The sequence below is a fragment of the Lepidochelys olivacea genome (assembly GCF_965140295.1).
Source record: "Lepidochelys olivacea isolate rLepOli2 genome assembly, chromosome: 28".
Taxonomy (NCBI): Eukaryota; Metazoa; Chordata; order Testudines; family Cheloniidae; genus Lepidochelys; species Lepidochelys olivacea.
Window position 1 is genome coordinate 2,538,947 of NC_140438.1, and position 20,269 is coordinate 2,559,215.

The 20,269-nt window shown below is 68.2% G+C and overlaps 1 protein-coding gene across 1 annotated transcript in view; it reads left to right on the top strand.

Annotated features, from left to right (window-relative positions):
• Positions 1–6,862: 6,862 nt before the first annotated feature.
• Positions 6,863–20,269, top strand: part of KDM6B (lysine demethylase 6B) — a 56,590-nt gene continuing 43,183 nt past the window's right edge. The window contains 2 exon segments of the mRNA XM_084616179.1: positions 6,863–7,012; positions 13,939–14,074. The gene's annotated coding sequence lies outside the window, so the exon portion shown is untranslated.

Sequence of the window (20,269 nt, forward strand, 5' to 3'; positions counted from 1 at the left end):
TTTCCGGGGACTGAGGTGAGGCTGACTGACCTGTAGTTCCCAGGATCCTCCTTCTTCCCTTTTTTAAAGATGGGCACTACATTAGCCTTTCTCCAGTCGTCCGGGACTTCCCCCGTTTGCCACGAGTTTTCAAAGATAATGGCCAATGGCTCTGCAATCACATCCGCCAATTCCTTTAGCTCTCTCGGATGCAGCGCATCTGGCCCCATGGACTTGTGCTCGTCCAGCTTTTCTAAATAGTCCCGAACCACTTCTTTCTCCACAGAGGGCTGGTCACCTCCTCCCCATGCTGTGCTGCCCAGTGCAGCAGTCTGGGAGCTGAGCTTGTTCGTGAAGACACAGGCAAAAAAGCATTGAGTACATTAGCTTTTTCCACATCCTCTGTCACTAGGTTGCCTCCCTCATTCAGTAAGGGGCCCACACTTTCCTTGGCTTTCTTCTTGTTGCCAACATACCTGAAGAAACCCTTCTTGTTACTCTTAACATCTCTTGCTAGCTGCAGCTCCAGGTGTGATTTGGCCTTCCTGATTTCATTCCTGCATCCCCGAGCAATATTTTTATACTCTTCCCTGGTCATTTGTCCAATCTTCCCCTTCTTGTAAGCTTCTTTTTTGTGTTCAAGATCAGCAAGGATTTCACTGTTAAGCCAAGCTGCTCGCCTGCCATATTTACTATTCTTTCTACACATCGGGATGGTTTGTCCCTGTAACCTCAATAAGGATTCTTTCAAATACAGCCAGCTCTCCTGGACTCCTTTCCCCCTCATGTTATTCTCCTAGGGGATCCTGCCCATCCGTTCCCTGAGGGAGTCACAGTCTGCTTTTCTGAAGTCCACGGTCCGTATTCATCCACCTATCCCCCTTCCCCACCCGTCCAACCATCCATCCACCCACCGAGCCCCTTCCCCACCCGTCCAACCATCCATACACCCACCGATCCACCTGCCCATCCCCTTCCAACCACCGATCCACCCGCCCATCCCCTTCCAACCACCGATCCACCCGCCCATCCCCTTCCCCACCCGTCCAACCCTTGATCCACCCACCCAGCCCCTCCCCAACCGTCCAACCCTCGATCCACCCACCCATCCACTTCCGCACCTGTCCAACCATCGATCCCCTCACCCATCCCTTTCCCCACTCGTCCAACCCTTGATCCACCCACCCAGCCCCTCCCCAACCGTCCAACCCTCGATCCACCCACCCATCCAACCCTCGATCCACCCACCCATCCACTTCCGCACCTGTCCAACCATCGATCCCCCCACCCATCCCTTTCCCCACTCGTCCAACCATCGATCCCCCCACCCATCCACTTCCGCACCTGTCCAACCATCGATCCCCCCACCCATCCCTTTCCCCACTCGTCCAACCCTTGATCCACCCACCCAGCCCCTCCCCAACCGTCCAACCCTCGATCCACCCACCCATCCACTTCCGCACCTGTCCAACCATCGATCCCCCCACCCATCCCTTTCCCCACTCGTCCAACCATCGATCCCCCCACCCATCCCCTTCCCCACCCGTCCAACCATCGATCCACCCACCCATCCCCTTCCCCACCCGTCCAACCATCGATCCCCCAACCCAGCCCCTTCCCCACCCGTCCAACCATCGATCCCCCCACCCAGCCCCTTCCCCACCCGTCCAACCCTCGATCCACCCACCCAGCCCCTCCCCAACCATCCAACCATCGTTCCACTTGCCCATGCCCTTCCAACCATCGATCCACCCACCCAGCCCCTTCCCCACCTGTCCAACCCTCGATCCACCCACCCATCCACTTCCGCACCTGTCCAACCCTCGATCCACCCACCCATCCAACCCTCGATCCACCCACCCATCCACTTCCGCACCTGTCCAACCATCGATCCCCCCACCCATCCCCTTCCCCACCCGTCCAAGCATCGATCCCCCAACCCAGCCCCTTCCCCACCCGTCCAACCATCGATCCCCCCACCCAGCCCCTTCCCCACCCGTCCAACCCTCGATCCACCCACCCAGCCCCTCCCCAACCATCCAACCATCGTTCCACTTGCCCATGCCCTTCCAACCATCGATCCACCCACCCAGCCCCTTCCCCACCTGTCCAACCCTCGATCCACCCACCCATCCACTTCCGCACCTGTCCAACCCTCGATCCACCCACCCATCCAACCCTCGATCCACCCACCCATCCACTTCCGCACCTGTCCAACCATCGATCCCCCCACCCATCCCCTTCCCCACCCGTCCAAGCATCGATCCCCACACCCAGCCCCTTCCCCACCCGTCCAACCATCCATCCACCCACCTATCCACCCGCCCATCCCCTTCCAACCACCGATCCACCCGCCCATCCCCTTCCCCAACCGTCCAACCCTCGATCCACCCACCCATCCAACCATCGATCCACCCACCCATCCACTTCCGCACCTGTCCAACCATCGATCCCCCCACGCATCCCTTTCCCCACTCGTCCAACCCTTGATCCACCCACCCAGCCCCTCCCCAACCGTCCAACCCTCGATCCACCCACCCATCCAACCCTCGATCCACCCACCCATCCACTTCCGCACCTGTCCAACCATCGATCCCCCCACCCATCCCTTTCCCCACTCGTCCAACCATCGATCCCCCCACCCATCCACTTCCGCACCTGTCCAACCATCGATCCCCCCACCCATCCCCTTCCCCACCCGTCCAACCATCGATCCACCCACCCATCCCCTTCCCCACCCGTCCAACCATCGATCCACCCACCCATCCCCTTCCCCACCCGTCCAACCATCGATCCCCCAACCCAGCCCCTTCCCCACCCGTCCAACCATCGATCCACCCACCCATCCACTTCCGCACCTCTCCAACCATCGATCCCCCCACCCAGCCCCTTCCCCACCCGTCCAACCCTCGATCCACCCACCCAGCCCCTCCCCAACCGTCCAACCATCGTTCCACTTGCCCATGCCCTTCCAACCATCGATCCACCCACCCAGCCCCTTCCCCACCCGTCCAACCCTCGATCCACCCACCCATCCACTTCCGCACCTGTCCAACCCTCGATCCACCCACCCCTCCAACCCTCGATCCACCCACCCATCCACTTCCGCACCTCTCCAACCATCGATCCCCCCACCCATCCCCTTCCCCACCCGTCCAACCATCGATCCCCCCACCCATCCCCTTCCCCACCCGTCCAACCATCGATCCCCCCACCCATCCCAGCATCGATCCCCCCACCCAGCCCCTTCCCCACCCGTCCAACCCTCGATCCACCCACCCAGCCCCTCCCCAACCGTCCAACCATCGTTCCACTTGCCCATACCCTTCCAACCACCGATCCACCCACCCAGCCCCTCCCCACCCGTCCAACCATCGTTCCACTTGCCCATCCCCTTCCAACCATCGATCCACCCACCCAGCCCAACCCTCAATCCACCCACCCGTCCAACCATCGATCCACCCACCCATCCACTTCCGCACCTGTCCAACCATCGATCCCCCCACCCATCCCCTTCCCCACCCGTCCAACCATCGATCCACCCACCCATCCCCTTCCCCACCCGTCCAACCATCGATCCACCCACCCATCCCCTTCCCCACCCGTCCAACCATCGATCCACCCACCCATCCACTTCCGCACCCGTCCAACCCTCGATCCACCCACCCATCCCCTTCCCCACCCGTCCAACCATCGATCCACCCACCCATCCCCTTCCCCACCCGTCCAACCATCGATCCACCCACCCATCCCTTTCCCCACTCGTCCAACCATCGATCCCCCCACCCATCCCCTTCCCCACCCGTCCAACCATCGATCCACCCACCCATCCCCTTCCCCACCCGTCCAACCATCGATCCCCCAACCCAGCCCCTTCCCCACCCGTCCAACCATCGATCCCCCCACCCAGCCCCTTCCCCACCCGTCCAACCCTCGATCCACCCACCCATCCACTTCCGCACCTGTCCAACCCTCGATCCACCCACCCATCCAACCCTCGATCCACCCACCCATCCACTTCCGCACCTGTCCAACCATCGATCCCCCCACCCATCCCCTTCCCCACCCGTCCAACCATCGATCCCCCCACCCATCCCCTTCCCGACCCGTCCAACCATCGATCCCCCCACCCATCCCAGCATCGATCCCCACACCCAGCCCCTTCCCCACCCGTCCAACCATCCATCCACCCACCTATCCACCCGCCCATCCCCTTCCAACCACCGATCCACCCGCCCATCCCCTTCCCCAACCGTCCAACCCTCGATCCACCCACCCATCCAACCATCGATCCAACCACCCATCCACTTCCGCACCTGTCCAACCATCGATCCCCCCACCCATCCCTTTCCCCACTCGTCCAACCCTTGATCCACCCACCCAGCCCCTCCCCAACCGTCCAACCCTCGATCCACCCACCCATCCAACCCTCGATCCACCCACCCATCCACTTCCGCACCTGTCCAACCATCGATCCCCCCACCCATCCCCTTCCCCACCCGTCCAACCATCGATCCCCCCACCCATCCACTTCCGCACCTGTCCAACCATCGATCCCCCCACCCATCCCCTTCCCCACCCGTCCAACCATCGATCCACCCACCCATCCCCTTCCCCACCCGTCCAACCATCGATCCACCCACCCATCCCCTTCCCCACCCGTCCAACCATCGATCCCCCAACCCAGCCCCTTCCCCACCCGTCCAACCATCGATCCACCCACCCATCCACTTCCGCACCTCTCCAACCATCGATCCCCCCACCCAGCCCCTTCCCCACCCGTCCAACCCTCGATCCACCCACCCAGCCCCTCCCCCACCGTCCAACCATTGTTCCACTTGCCCATGCCCTTCCAACCATCGATCCACCCACCCAGCCCCTTCCCCACCCGTCCAACCCTCGATCCACCCACCCATCCACTTCCGCACCTGTCCAACCCTCGATCCACCCACCCATCCAACCCTCGATCCACCCACCCATCCACTTCCGCACCTGTCCAACCATCGATCCCCCCACCCATCCCCTTCCCCACCCGTCCAACCATCGATCCCCCCACCAATCCCCTTCCCCACCCGTCCAACCATCGATCCCCCCACCCATCCCAGCATCGATCCCCACACCCAGCCCCTTCCCCACCCGTCCAACCATCCATCCACCCACCTATCCACCCGCCCATACCCTTCCAACCACCGATCCACCCACCCAGCCACTCCCCACCCGTCCAACCATCGTTCCACTTGCCCATCCCCTTCCAACCATCGATCCACCCACCCAGCCCAACCCTCAATCCACCCACCCGTCCAACCATCGATCCACCCACCCATCCACTTCCGCACCTGTCCAACCATCGATCCCCCCACCCATCCCCTTCCCCACCCGTCCAACCATCGATCCACCCACCCATCCCCTTCCCCACCCGTCCAACCATCGATCCACCCACCCATCCACTTCCGCACCCGTCCAACCCTCGATCCACCCACCCATCCCCTTCCCCACCCGTCCAACCATCGATCCACCCACCCATCCCCTTCCCCACCCGTCCAACCATCGATCCACCCACCCATCCACTTCCGCACCCGTCCAACCCTCGATCCACCCACCCATCCCCTTCCCCACCCATCCAACCATCGATCCACCCACCCATCCCCTTCCCCACCCGTCCAACCATCGATCCACCCACCCATCCCCTTCCCCACCCGTCCAACCATCGATCCCCCAACCCAGACCCTTCCCCACCCGTCCAAGCTTCGATCCCCCAACCCAGCCCCTTCCCCACCCGTCCAAGCATCGATCCCCCCGCCCATCCCCCTTCCGCACCCGTCCAACTATCGATCCCCATTCTCCACCCGTCCAACCATCCATCCACCCACCCATCCGCGTCCCCACCCGTCCAACCATCGATCCCCTCACCCATCCTCCTTCCCCATGCGTCCAACCATCAATCCCCCCACTGATGCCCATCCAACCATCAATCTATACCCATGTCCATGCCCCCCATCCCTCCATCCATCCCCACATATCCACTCACATGCATCCGAACATCGTCCAGATTTCAGACATACCTGCCAACCGTAGTCATGGATCTGTGTTTATGCCACCATCCATCCTTCCCTTTCTCCAGTCGTCCATCCATCCCCCCAGGCCATGCCTCCCCCCATGCTACCCCACACCACCCCTCTAGCCACCTGTCCATTAGCCGGTGTACCGCTGTCTCTACAAATCCACGCACATGCCTACCACTCTGCTCACCCCTTCCTCCACCCTCACTCTGTGCCCCTCCATGCACCCCCCTTCATGCACCCCTCCCTCCACCCCCACACCTGTGTCCCTCCGTACACCCCCTCCCTCTACCCCACGCCTGCACCTCCATGCACCCGCCCCTCCACCCTCACTCTGTGCTCCTCTGTGCACCCCCCTTCATGCACCCCTCCCTCCACCCCCACACCTGTGTCCCTCTGTACACCCCCTCCCTCTACCCCACGCCTGCCCCTCCATGCACCCCCACTCTGTGCCCCTCAATGCACCCACCCCGCCCTCCACCCCCACGGCTGCCCCTCCATGCACCCCCCTCCACCCTCACTCTGTGCCCCTCCGTACACCCCCCTTCATGCACCCCCTTCCTTCACCCCCACGCCTGCCCCTCCATGCACCCCCCTCCACCCTCACTCTGTGCCCCTCTGTGAACCCCCCTCATGCACCCCCGCAGTTGGGTCTCCGCGCGTGGGGCGCTCCCGGCTGGTCCCGGCGGGCGGGGGGGGCGGGGTGCCGGGAAGATGGAAGTGAGGCTGGCTGGGCCGGAAAGGGGGGGGCGGGGAGGGGGAGGGGCAGGGCTGTCTCGGCCGGGGGGTGGGGGCTGGGCTCCCAACACAACCCGCCTCGGCTCTTTGTTTGAGTGGCGAGAGGCTGGGGGGGAACGCGGCGGAGGCGAGGCAGGAGCGGCGCTCGCTGGCCGGGGAGTGGGGCCGGGCCGTGGGGCAGGGCCGGGCCGGGCCGGATTCCCCTCCCCCCCAGCCGGGACCCCCGGGAGCCGCAGGTAGGGGGGGGGGCTTTGTTCGGGGCCGGGATCGGGGCCGCCGCTTTGTTGGGGCAGCCGGCGGGCGGAGGCCTGGCCCGGCTTGGCTCGGCTCGGCCCGGCCCGGCCCGCGGGACCTTTAAAGGGACGGTCGGGCCGGGCGGCGGAGCCGGAGCCGGGTGGAAATCGGGAGTCACTCCGCCGGAGTCACCGGGCCCGTTCCCCCCACTCCCCGGTGTAAACGGGCAGTCACTCCGCCGGAGTCACCGGGCCCGTTCCCCCCACTCCCCGGTGTAAACCGGGAGTCACTCCGCCGGAGTCACCGGGCCCGTTCCCCCCACCCCCGGTGTAAACCGGGAGTCACTCCGCCGGAGTCACCTGGTTCGTTCCCCGCTGGTGTAAATCGGGAGTCACCGGTCCCGTTTCTTTCCGTTCCCGGTATAAATCTGGAGTCACGCCACTGGAATCAGTGGTAGAATCCTTTCTGTTCCTGGTGTAAATTGGGAGTCACTCCATTGGAGATGGGCCAAATCCCCCGGTGTAAATCAGGAATCACTCGGCTGAGGTCATGGGGGTCTGCTCCTGGTAAATCAGGAGTCACTCTGCCAGAGTCACTGGGCTCTGATCCCAGTGTAAATCAGGAGTCACTCTGCCAGAGTCACTGGGCACTGTCCCGGTGTAAATCAGGAGTCACTCCGCTGGAGTCACTGGGCTCTGATCCCGGCGTAAATCAGGAGTCACTCTGCTGGAGTCACTGGGCTCTGCTCCAGGTGTAAATCAGGAGTCACTCTGCCGGAGTCATGGGGCTCTGATCCCGGCGTAAATCAGGAGTCACTCCACTGAAGTCATGGGGCTCTGATCCCGGTGTAAATCAGGAGTCACTCTGCCAGAGTCACTGGGCTCTGCTTCTGGTGTAAATCAGGAGTCACTCCACTGAAGTCACAGGGCTGATTCAGACTTTGGCCCCAGTGCACATCAGGAGTACCCCCAGGGATCCCTGAGCCCGGTGTGATCCAAATCCAATCCAGCAGATAGTTTTGTCAAGGTGTGTGTGGGGGTCCGCAGTGTGTGGGAGTCGCTGTGGGGGCGTAATTCGCGGGGGGGGTCACAGTGTGTGGGTCTAGAAGGGGCCGGTCTCTGTGCATTGGGAGGGGGGCTGATTTATCGCCACTGTTTGGGGGCACACAAAAGGACTTGGCGGGGGGACGTGTGGGGGGGCTGCCAGGAGTGGCTGGCTAGGAGTTGGGGGGCCCCCACCCAGCAGGCAGCTGCCCCATAACGCCCCAGATGGGGGTCTGCACTCAGCCCCACTGAAAGCCCTAAATACAGAGGGACTGTGTGTGTGTGTGGGGGGGGTTCTGCTTTGAGGAGGAGCTGTGAAGGGGGGTCACTGGGACCCCCCAGTGGCTGGCAGGGGCGGAGTGGGAACAGGTGCTGGCCCTTTAACAGCCCAGGTGGGTTGCCTGGTGCGGAGTGGGGCAGGCGGGCCCTGCTGGGTTCTGCGGTTCTGGGTCCACCTCGGGCGTGGGAGGGTGCAGACGGGGTGCCCTGCCCTCCCCCCCCAGTGGGACGCCCCAGAGGTCCCAGCATCATGGGGAGGCCCCGGGGCAAGGGGCTGTCCCCTCCAGGGGGCGCCAGCTCCCATCCGGCCCCAGGGACGCAAGCTAGACAAGTGGGGCTGTGTCGGGAGGTCCATTGGCCGGGGGCCCAAGGAATTGACCACCCCAAGATTAACCCCCCCCCACACACACACACACACACCCCGGAGCTGGAGGATTCCTGCTTAGGATTCCCTGGGCTTTCCCTGTAGGAAACTGGGGGCATGGGCAGGGAGGAGCCACTGTGGTGCACACCCCCTGGGATCTCTCCCCGGCTCTGGGAAGGGGGTGGGGGCTGGTGGGCTAGAGCAGGGCGGGCTGGCAGCCAGGACTCCTGGGTTCTCTCCCCGGCACTAGGGGCCCGTGTCGGGGCTGGTGGGTTAAAGGTGTGTGTGCGGGGGGGATTAGATTTCCTGGACTGGAGCAGGCAGCTGTTGCCCTCAGTCCTTAAGCTGCTGGGCCTGGAACAGAACTGGCTGCAAGCCCCTCACCCTGGCCTCGGGCCCCCCAGGGTTAGCGCAGCCTGGGGCCAGCCTGGTCTCTGGCAACCTCACCTGGCACCGTCCAAACGCCCGCACCCAGGTACCCCTGTGTGAGTGGGGACAGCTGGGAATGGAGTGCCCCCAAGCCCTGGGCCCCCCAGCTCTGCCGGTGCCCCTCACTCCCGCCCCGCAGCCCCTGCTAGCCCAGCCCTGGGCCCCATGCAACCCAGCAGATGGCCCCAGGTGTGAACTTTCTCTTTCCTGGGCCGGTCTGTGTGGGGTGTAGAAGGTGGAGCAGGGTGTGGGGCTGGGGTGGGAGCAGTTCCCCTACGCATTAACCCCCCCTCACCTCAGCCCAGCTACTTGGGAGTGGGGTTATGCTGCCCTGGGCGCGAGGGGTGGGGTGGGGGGAGGACATGGTCTGGCCCCTCTGAGCCCCCCACCCCCCATCCTGGGGGGCTGGTTAAACACTAGCTGACTTCCTTCCTGCCCACCAGATTGTTGAGGGATTGGGGGGGGGGGCGGCACAGACCAATCAGGTGTCTCGTCTCCCCCCCCCCCTCCGGAAACAGCAGGCAGACCCTGCCCAAGGGCCCCTGGAGAGAACACGCCTAAGTCTGTTCCCTCGCGCCCCCCACCCCTACCCAGGCAGAGCTGGGGCCCAGGGCTGGGGGGGCTGCAGGTCGGGAGTGAGGGGCACCGGCAGAGCTGGGGGGGCAGGGAGAAGCCTGGGGAGGGGGGAGATACTAACAACCCCCCATGGCAGCAAACCCGGCAGCCCCAGGGCCTGACGCCCACAGATTTCCCCATCTCCGTACGCAAGGGCCCCCTGGACCCCAGCTGAGGCCTGGGGCGCTTCTCTCATGGCGTGGGGGAGGGCACCAAACTGGCGCCCCCTAGTGGGGACGGGCCCCCCGGCTCCCTGCCCTGCCCCCGCCCGGAGCTGGCTGGGCCTGTCTCTCCGGCTCACCCCACTCAGCCTCCCTGGGCAAAGGGCAGGGGCCGCCCCTCCCCCACGACCTTTGCACCCCCACCTGGGGGTGGGGCTGGCCCCGCCCGGGCAGGGGATGGGGCCTCCCCGTGGGAATCAGAGGCCAGGCCTGGCATGGGGCCGGGGAAATCTCCCCACAGCCACATGGGGTGGGGCTAGGAAATACCCCCCCCCATCCTGTCCGGACCCAGGGTTTTCCCAGAGATCCCCAGGGTTTGGCAGCCTGCCAGCTCCCAGCTTGTTCCAGCCCTTTAACTGCCCCCCCCAGCTCTTTACAGGCGTGTTCCCCTCCCCCGGCCTGCCGGTGCCCCCCACTCCCGACCCGCAGCCTCTGCCCCCCCAGCCCTGCCGGTGCCCCTCACTCCCGACCCGCAGCCTCTGCCCCCCCAGCACTGCCGGTGCCCCCCACTCCCGACCCGCAGCCTCAGCCCCCCCAGCCCTGCCGGTGCCCCTCACTCCCGACCCGCAGCCTCAGCCCCCCCAGCCCTGCCGGTGCCCCTCACTCCCGACCCGCAGCCTCCGTCCCCCCAGCCCTGCCGGTGCCCCCCACTCCCGACCCGCAGCCTGTCCCCCCAGCCCTGCCGGTGCCCCCCACTCCCGACCCGCAGCCTCCGTCCCCCCAGCCCTGCCGGTGCCCCCCACTCCCGACCCGCAGCCTGTCCCCCCAGCCCTGCCGGTGCCCCTCACTCCCGACCCGCAGCCTCCGCCCCCCCAGCCCTGCCGGTGCCCCTCACTCCCGACCCGCAGCCTCCGCCCCCCCAGCCCTGCCGGTGCCCCTCACTCCCGACCCGCAGCCTCTGCCCCCCCAGCCCTGCCGGTGCCCCCCACTCCCGACCCGCAGCCTCTGTCCCCCCAGCCCTGCCGGTGCCCCCCACTCCCAACCCGCAGCCCGTGCCCCCCCAGCCCTGCCGGTGCCCCCCACTCCCGACCCGCAGCCCGTGCCCCCCCAGCCCTGCCGGTACCCCTCACTCCCGACCCGCAGCCTCTGCCCCCCCAGCCCTGCCGGTGCCCCCCACTCCCGACCCGCAGCCTCTGCCCCCCCAGCCCTGCCGGTGCCCCTCACTCCCGACCCGCAGCCTCTGCCCCCCAGCCCTGCCGGTGCCCCCCACTCCCGACCCGCAGCCTGTCCTCCCAGCCCTGCCGGTGCCCCTCACTCCCGACCCGCAGCCTCTGCCCCCCCAGCCCTGCCGGTGCCCTCCACTCCCGACCCGCAGCCTCTGCCCCCCCAGCCCTGCCGGTGCCCCCCTCCCGACCCGCAGCCTCCGCCCCCCCAGCCCTGCCGGTGCCCCTCACTCCCGACCCGCAGCCTCAGCCCCCCCAGCCCTGCCGGTGCCCCCCACTCCCGACCCGCAGCCTCAGCCCCCCCAGCCCTGCCGGTGCCCCCCTCCCGACCCGCAGCCTCCGCCCCCCCAGCCCTGCCGGTGCCCCCCACTCCCGACCCGCAGCCCTGCGTGTGCTCCGCTCCCTCGGCCCGCGTCAGGCCTGGGCTCCGGGGTGGATTCAGGCTCACTCAGAAATAGTTCTGGGGTCCCAGGGCTCCGGGCCCAGCTGCCCCCCCACCCCCCAGAGCTGTTACATCATCACCTGCCCCAGGTTACTGGGTCTTGCATCATCAGACAGCGCAGCAGCTGGTGGGGAGGTGGAGCCTCGGGCTAAAACTGCAGGTACTGGGAGGGGAGTGGGGGCTGGTGGTTAGAGCAGGGGGGGCTGGGAGCCAGGACTCCTGGGTTCTCTCCCTGGCTCTGGGAGGGGAGTGGGGGCTGGTGGTTAGAGCAGGGGGGGCTGGGAGCCAGGACTCCTGGGTTCTCTCCCTGGCTCTGGGAGGGGAGTGGGGGCTGGTGGTTAGAGCAGGGGGGGCTGGGAGCCAGGACTCCTGGGTTCTCTCCCTGGCTCTGGGAGGGGAGTGGGGGCTGGTGGTTAGAGCAGGGGGGGCTGGGAGCCAGGACTCCTGGGTTCTCTCCCTGGCTCTGGGAGGGGAGTGGGGGCTGGTGGTTAGAGCAGGCGGGGCTGGGAGCCAGGACTCCTGGGTTCTCTCCCCAGCTGTGGGAGGGGAGTGGGGGCCGGTGGTTAGAGCAGGGGGGGCTGGGAGCCAGGACTCCTGGGTTCTCTCCCCTGCTCTGGGAGGGGAGTGGGGGCTGGTGATTAGAGCAGGGGGGGCTGGGAGCCAGGACTCCTGGGTTCTCTCCCTGGCTCTGGGAGGGGAGTGGGGGCTGGTGGTTAGAGCAGGCGGGGCTGGGAGCCAGGACTCCTGGGTTCTCTCCCCAGCTGTGGGAGGGGAGTGGGGGCCGGTGGTTAGAGCAGGGTGGGCTGGGAGCCAGGACTCCTGGGTTCTCTCCCCTGCTCTGGGAGGGGAGTGGGGGCTGGTGGTTAGAGCTGGGGGGACTGGGAGCCAGGACTCCTGGGTTCTCTCCCCAGCTGTGGGAGGGGAGTGGGGGCTGGTGGTTAGAGCAGGGCGGCCTGGGAGCCAGGACTCCTGGGTTCTCTCCCCGGCTCTGGGAGGGGAGTGGGGGCCGGTGGTTAGAGCTGGGGGGACTGGGAGCCAGGACTCCTGGGTTCTCTCCCCGGCTCTGGGAGGGGAGTGGGGGCCGGTGGTTAGAGCAGGGGGGGCTGGGAGCCAGGACTCCTGGGTTTTCTCCCCTGCTCTGGGAGGGGAGTGGGGGCCGGTGGTTAGAGCAGGGGGGGCTGGGTGCCAGGACTCCTGGGTTCTCTCCCCGGCTCTGGGAGGGGAGTGGGGGCTGGTGGTTAGAGCTGGGGGGACTGGGAGCCAGGACTCCTGGGTTCTCTCCCCGGCTCAGGGCGGGGAGTGGGAGTTGGTGGGTTAGAGCAGGGGGCGGCTGGGAGCCAGGACTCAGCTCTGGGAGGCGAGTGGGGTCTAGTTGGACTCTGGGCCCTTGGGCACTTTGTCAGCCCCGCGCGCCCCCCCCCCGCCCCCCAGGGCCATGGCTGTTCAGGGTGCTGACCCCCAGTGCAGGAGATACATGGGGTGGGGGGACTGGCACCTGCCCCCTCTCTTCTGCCAGCTGCAGCGGTGGGAGCTCCCCCTCCCCGGCCCTTGGCTCTGAAGGGCCCCTTGTCCCAGCTGGAGGGGCGCGGCTCCCCTCCCCCTCCGCATTGTCCGTGCACACTGGTTCATTATCCCCTGGGGCGGCCGGGGGGGGGTGTTGGGACTCCCCCCACCCCCCTGTACACACACCACACACAGGGGCTCTGTGCTGGCAGCTGGCAAGGGCCGGGACGCCCACCCCGAGCGGGGCAGGGGATGAATGCTGGCACTCGGGGGGGAGGGGATGCGGCACTCGGGGGGGGGCGGTCCCGCGGCGGGGTGTATGCTGGCAGTTAAGCCCCAAGGCGCGGGGGGCGTCTCTCTCGTCTGCGGCCCACCCGGCTCAGCCCCTATCTGGCTCCTGCCCGCTGGGTGTGCCGCCCGATGCAGGACCCCGCCCCGGCTAGCTGCCCCCAGAAACTGGACCTCTGGGGCACGGGCGGAGGGTCCGTGGGGGGGCTGATCTCTGCCGGATCCGGTAGTGAGCCGAGGTACCAGCCGCGGGCAGCAAAACACAACATGGGGCTGCAGGTTGGGAATGAGGGGCACCGGCCAGGATGTGGGGGGCGGGGCTGGTTTTCCAGGGACCCCTCGCCCGGCGCTGAGATGCGGCCACCTCTGGGGAAGAGCGCTGTGGGCCGGTGTGAACGGGGATCCCTGGCACTCCACCCTGTGCCAGTCTGACAGGACGCGGAGGGGATCCCGGCTCTGTCCCGGACTCCTGGGTTCCCACCATGCCCCTGCGGATGGGGGTTGCCCCGGGGTGGGGGAGGGGTAACTCGCAGGCTTTCGCCACGGCCCCCTCTCTAACCGTCTGTCTCGCCCCCCTGCAGGACCAGTGCGCCCCCCCCGCAGTATGGCTGGGGCCTAGCCCCACCCCTCCCCAGCCCCACCTACTGGTCTGAGCCGAATGCACCCGGAGCGGGGCCCAGCCAATGAGAGAGTGGAGACGAGGCTCCTCCCACTGCGGTGAGTGATTGACGCCCCATATTGCCTGGCTTCCCCATAGACCTTCCCCCGCCACCCTTGGGATGGGATGTTGCTGGGGGGGCACTCAATGGGGGGTGCTGTGCTGCCGGGGGGGGGCTCTGGGGAGGTGCTGTGCTGCGGGGGGGACTCTGGGGGGGACCCTGTGCTGTAGGGGGGGCTCAGGGGTGGCGCTGTCCCATGTGGGGGACCTGGGCTGGGGGCTCCGTGCTGTTGGGGGGCATCACGTTTTGTCTCTTGTCCATTTCAGTCATTACAAGGCCCAGGTCGCGTGGCCATGGGTCGGAGCCTGCCCCGGGGCACCCTCCTGACCCCCAGCTGGGCTGCCCCAGCCTGGCCCCCCAGCCTCTCCCCCCGCCCTGTGCCCTCCCTTCCTGTCCCGTGCCCGGTCCTGCCCGCTCTGCACAAGCTCCTCCCTGTTGCGTCAGCCCGTCCTGCCTTGGGCAACCCCCGGGCGTAGCCGTGGGGCGGGGGGCCGCTTCCACCCCAAACCCTCCTGTCGTCGCAAGCTCGGCCCCTGTGGGGGAGAGACGCAAAGGTAGGAGCGTGGGGACCACCCCACAGGAAAGCCCCAGCCCCCCACTCGTCCCCCAGCTGCTAGTGTGCGGCTGTTCACTACCCCCACGTCACGCCCCAGAGGTGGCCGCATCTCGGCGCCGGGCGAGGGGTCCCTGGGTCCCCGCCGCCCCGCCCCAGAGGTGGCCGCATCTGGGCACCGGGCGAGGGGTCCCTGGGTCGCCTGCCGCCCCGCCCCAGAGGTGACCGCATCTCGGCGCCGGGCGAGGGGTCCCTGGGTCACCCGCCGCCCCGCCCCAGAGGTGACCGCATCTCGGCGCCGGGCGAGGGGTCCCTGGGTCGCCTGCCGCCCCGCCCCAGAGGTGACCGCATCTCGGCGCCGGGCGAGGGGTCCCTGGGTCACCCGCCGTCACGCCCCAGAGGTGGCCGCATCTCGGCGCCGGGCAAGGGGTCCCTGGGTCGCCCGCCGTCCCGCCCCAGAGTTGGGTGCATCTCGGCGCCGGGCGAGGTGTCCCTGGGTCGCCCGCCGCCCCGCCCCAGAGGTGGCCGCATCTGGGCGCCGGGCAAGGGGTCCCTGGGTCACCCGCCGCCCCGCCCCAGAGGTGGCCGCATCTCGGCGCCGGGCAAGGGGTCCCTGGGTCACCCGCCGCCCCGCCCCAGAGTTGGGTGCAGCTCGGCACCGGGCGAGGGGTCCCTGGGTAGCTGGCCGCCCTGCCCCAGAGTTGGGTGCATCTCGGCGCCGGGCGAGGGGTCCCTGGGTCCCCGCCGCCCCGTCCCAGAGGTGGCCGCATCTCCGCGCCGGGCGAGGGGTCCCTGGGTCACCCGCCGCCCCGACCCAGAGGTGGCCGCATCTCGGCGCCGGGCGAGGGGTCCCTGGGTCACCCGCCGTCACGCCCCAGAGGTGGCCGCATCTCGGCGCCGGGCAAGGGGTCCCTGGGTCGCCCGCCGTCCCGCCCCAGAGTTGGGTGCATCTCGGCGCCGGGCGAGGTGTCCCTGGGTTGCCCGCCGCCCCGCCCCAGAGGTGGCCGCATCTGGGCGCCGGGCAAGGGGTCCCTGGGTCACCCGCCGCCCCACCCCAGAGGTGGCCGCATCTCGGCGCCGGGCGAGGGGTCCCTGGGTCACCCGCCGCCCCGCCCCAGAGTTGGGTGCAGCTCGGCACCGGGCGAGGGGTCCCTGGGTAGCTGGCCGCCCTGCCCCAGAGTTGGGTGCATCTTGGCGCCGGGCGAGGGGTCCTTGGGTCACCCGCCGCCCCGCCCCAGAGGTGGCCGCATCTGGGCGCCGGGCAAGGGGTCCCTGGGTCACCCGCCGCCCCGCCCCAGAGGTGGCCGCATCTCGGCGCCGGGCGAGGGGTCCCTGGGTCACCCGCCACCCCGCCCCAGAGTTGGGTGCATCTCGGCGCCGGGCGAGGGGTCCCTGGGTCCCCGCTGCCCCGCCCCAGAGGTGGCCGCATCTGGGCGCCGGGCGAGGGGTCGCTGGGGCGCCCGCCGCCCCGCCCCAGAGGTGGCCGCATCTCAGCGCCGGGCGAGGGGTCCCTGGGTCGCCCGCCGCCCCGCCCCAGAGGTGGCCGCATCTGGGTGCCAGACGAGGGGTCCCTGGGTCGCCTGCCGCCCCGCCCCAGAGGTGGCCGCATCTCGGCGCCGGGCGAGGGGTCCCTGGGTCACCCGCCGCCCCGCCCCAGAGTTGGGTGCAGCTCGGCACCGGGCGAGGGGTCCCTGGGTAGCTGGCCGCCCTGCCCCAGAGTTGGGTGCATCTTGGCGCCGGGTGAGGGGTCCCTGGGGCGCCCGCCGCCCCGCCCCAGAGTTGGGTGCAGCTCAGCACCGGGTGAGGGGTCCCTGGGTAGCCGGCCGCCCTGCCCCAGAGTTGGTTGCATCTCGGCGCCGGGCGAGGGGTCCCTGGGTCACCCGCCACCCCGCCCAAGAGTTGGGTGCATCTCGGCGCCGGGCGAGGGGTCCCTGGGTCCCCGCTGCCCCGCCCCAGAGGTGGCCGCATCTGGGCGCCGGGCGAGGGGTCGCTGGGGCGCCCGCCGCCCCGCCCCAGAGGTGGCCGCATCTCAGCGCCGGGCGAGGGGTCCCTGGGTCGCCCGCCGCCCCGCCCCAGAGGTGGCCGCATCTGGGCGCCAGACGAGGGGTCCCTGGGTTGCTCGCCGCCCCGCCCCAGAGGTGGCTGCATTTCGGCGCCGGGCGTGGGGTCCCTGGGTCGCCTGCCGCCCCGCCCCAGAGGTGGCCGCATCTCGGCGCCGGGCGAGGGGTCCCTGGGTCACCCGCCGCCCCGCCCCAGAGTTGGGTGCAGCTCAGCACCGGGCGAGGGGTCCCTGGGTAGCTGGCCGCCCTGCCCCAGAGTTGGGTGCATCTGGGCGCCGGGTGAGGGGTCCCTGGGGCGCCCGCCGCCCCGCCCCAGAGTTGGGTGCAGCTCAGCACCGGGTGAGGGGTCCTTGGGTAGCCGGCCGCCCTGCCCCAGAGGTGGCCGCATCTCGGCGCCGGGCGAGGGGTCCCTGGGTCGCTCGCCGCCCCGCCCCAGAGGTGGCTGCATCTCGGCGCCGGGCGAGGGGTCCTTGGGTAGCCGGCCGCCCCGCCCCAGAGTTGGGTGCAGCTCAGCACCGGGCGAGGGGTCCCTGGGTAGCCGGCCGCCCTGCCCCAGAGTTGGTTGCATCTCGGCGCCGGGGGAGGGGTCCCTGGGTCACCAGCCGCCCCGCCCCAGAGGTGGCCGCATCTCGGTGCTGGGCGAGGGGTCCCTGGGTCGCCCGCCGCCCCGCCCCAGAGGTGGCCGCATCTTGGCGCCGGGCGAGGGGTCCCTGGGTAGCCGGCCGCCCCGCCCCAGAGGTGGCCGCATCTCGGCGCCGGGCGAGGGGTCCCTGGGGCGCCCGCCGCCCCGCCCCAGAGGTGGCTGCATCTTGGCGCCGGGCGAGGGGTCCCTGGGTTGCCCTCCCCGCCGGGCCCTGCCTCCAGCACCTCAGCTGCCCCATGGCAGGACACGCCCCACGTCCCCCGCGCTGCCTGCCACCACCTCTCCCTGCATGGTGGCCGCTGACAGGCAGCATGGCCCACGCCCGGAGGTGCCCTCCCAGCACGGGCAGACTCGCACGGACAGGCTCGTGCAAGCGCCGGGACGGACGCTCAGGCCCCCGCGCGCTCAGGGGTGGAGGTTTGGGCACATGCCCAGGGGCAGCCGTGGTGCCCACGCCACCGGCTCGCCGCCAAGATCACCCATGTTACTGGGACCCCGCCCGGCCCCGTGCCCCCTGCTGCCCCTTTGCCTGGGCGCCCGCACCCGTGAACTGTCTCTGTCTCTCGCACGCCCCGTCTCTCTTGCACACGGGTGGGTACTTGTGGGCACGGCTCGGGACACACGCTCGTAACCCTCCCGCCCGTGCGCACGTCTCTCGTGTGTGGTCGCACACCGGGCACCGACGTGACACACAATCCCTGGCACTCTCACTTTCCCTGTCCCCCACCCCCAGCAGCCGCCCCCCCAGCAGCCGCCTGGCGTGGGGCCTGGCAGCTGGAAAGGCGTGGGGCCAGGGGGGGGCGGGAGGTTCCTCTGCGTAATCGTTAACGGGGAGAACAAATGAATCACGCTCCCACGCCCACCCCCTCCGCCCCCAAAGACCGCAGGCCCCCCCCCCGCCCCGGCCACCATGACCTTAAAAGGCTCCACGCCGGAGTTAACCCCACGCTCCATCCAGCCACGCGCTCGGCCGGTGCCCCTCACTCCCGACCCACAGCCCCCGCCCCGCAGCTCGGCCGGTGCCCCTCACTTCCGACCCACAGCCCCCCCCCCCCCCCCGCAGCTTGGCCCGTGTCCCTCACTCCCGACCTGCAGCCCCCCCGCAGCTCAGCCGGTGTCCCTCACTCCCGACCCGCAGGCCCCCCCGCCCCCCGCAGCTCAGCCAGTGCCCCTCACTCCCGACCCACAGCCCCTGCCCCCCAGCCCTGCCGGTGCCACTCACTCCTGACCCGCCGCCTCCCACCCCCCCCCGTACTCATCAGTCCAGAACCACAATCGAGCAATATTAACCCATCATTTGCCAGCATTTGAGTGAGTAGCTCAGTGCAGTTGTTTAGTGTCCCATGGGGCGCTAGGGGGCACTGTGGGGCAGGGAGCAGGGCAGGGGGCTCAGGGGGGCGCTCTTCCCCGGCAGGACAGGCTGTCCCCAGGGCGGCACTGGGGGGCAGGGAGTGGGGCAGGGGGCTCAGCAGGGGGCGCTCTCCCCTGGTAGGCAATGGGTTAAAGGGATGGTGGAGGTGCTGATTTCCCACACTGCCCTGTGGGGCTGAGGGAGGGGCTATGGGGCTTTAACTCAGCCGCTCCCCCCCCAGCACCCCACAAAACCAGCCCTGCCCCAAGCAGAGCCTGGACTGTGAAAAGGCCAGAATTGGGGGGGAGAGGCAGGGGGGTTACGCCCTGACTTCCCTGTGATGCTTGATGGGATGCGGGCGGTGCCCAGATACCGTGGTGATGGTCCCGGGGTGAAACCCTCACACCGCCGTTCAGTGATTCCCATTTGTGTGTGGTGGTGTTTGTGTTAGTGTGTTGCCCCTGTGTGTGCTTGTGCATGCAGTTGTGTGTCCTGTGTATGATATTCTCTCTGGGGTCGTGTCTCGTGTGTGGGGCTGTGACTCAGTGTGAGTGTGTGTGTGTTCGTGTTTCCTGTGTGAGTGATTGTGCAGGTGTGGGATTGTGTTTTTTGCATATGTTGTTTGTGACATTAGGTGTGTCATTGTGTCTCACTGTGTGTGGGTCTCCGTAGTGTGTGCGTTGGTGATAATGTGTGTGTGCTATGGCTCTGTGTGTGTGCATCTCCTGGCATGTGTGTCTGTGAAATTGTGGGTGTGTGGTTGTGTCTCCTGTGTGAGTGATTTTGTGTGTGGTTATGTCTATTGTGGCTGTGCTATTGTGCGTGGGGCTGTGACTCAGTGTGTGTGTGTTTGTGCATGTGTGGGATTGTGTCTCTTGTGTGAGTTGTCTGTGATATTGGGCGTGTGATTGTGTCCGTCTGTGTGTGGGTCTCCCTAGTGTGTGTGTGTGTGTGTGTGTAATGTCTTCCCGGTGTGTATGTGATATTGTGTGTATGTGTGGTTGTGGCTCTGTGTCTGTGCGGCTCTCCCAGTGTGTGTGCCCGCCTCTTTCTCTAGGGCAAGAAGCAGGGAAGCGAGGGTGGGGGGCGGGATTCCCAGGGGGCGGGCTGGATTGGGTGGGAGCTGTGTGGGGCAGGGCCCCAGGATTCCCAGGGGGCAGCCTGGATCAGGTGGGAGCCATGTGGGGCAGGGCCGGGTGCGGGGGGCAGGCTAGGGCGGCTGGGAGCCTTGTGGGGCAAGGCCGGGAGGAAGAGGGGGGCGGGGAAGGGGGGATGATGTCACCCCGGCTCTTTAAACGGGACGGGGCGGGGGCAGCTGAGTCACGGTGTGTCCGTGGGGCTGGGCCCCCCCACAGCGGCGGGCGGGGGGGGCCCCGGGCTGGGGGGGGGGTGGGAGGAGGAGCCGGGCGGGCGCCGGAGCCAGTCGGGAGCCGGCAGCCGGGGAGTGCGGCACACGGAGCGTCTGCCTGTCCGTCCATCCGCAGCGACCCCCCCCCAGGAGGGGCCTGGGACCCACACGCGCCCCCTGTCCCCCCCCCACAGCTGGCTGGAAGGGGGCACCGGGCGCCTGCCCCACGGAGGCCAGG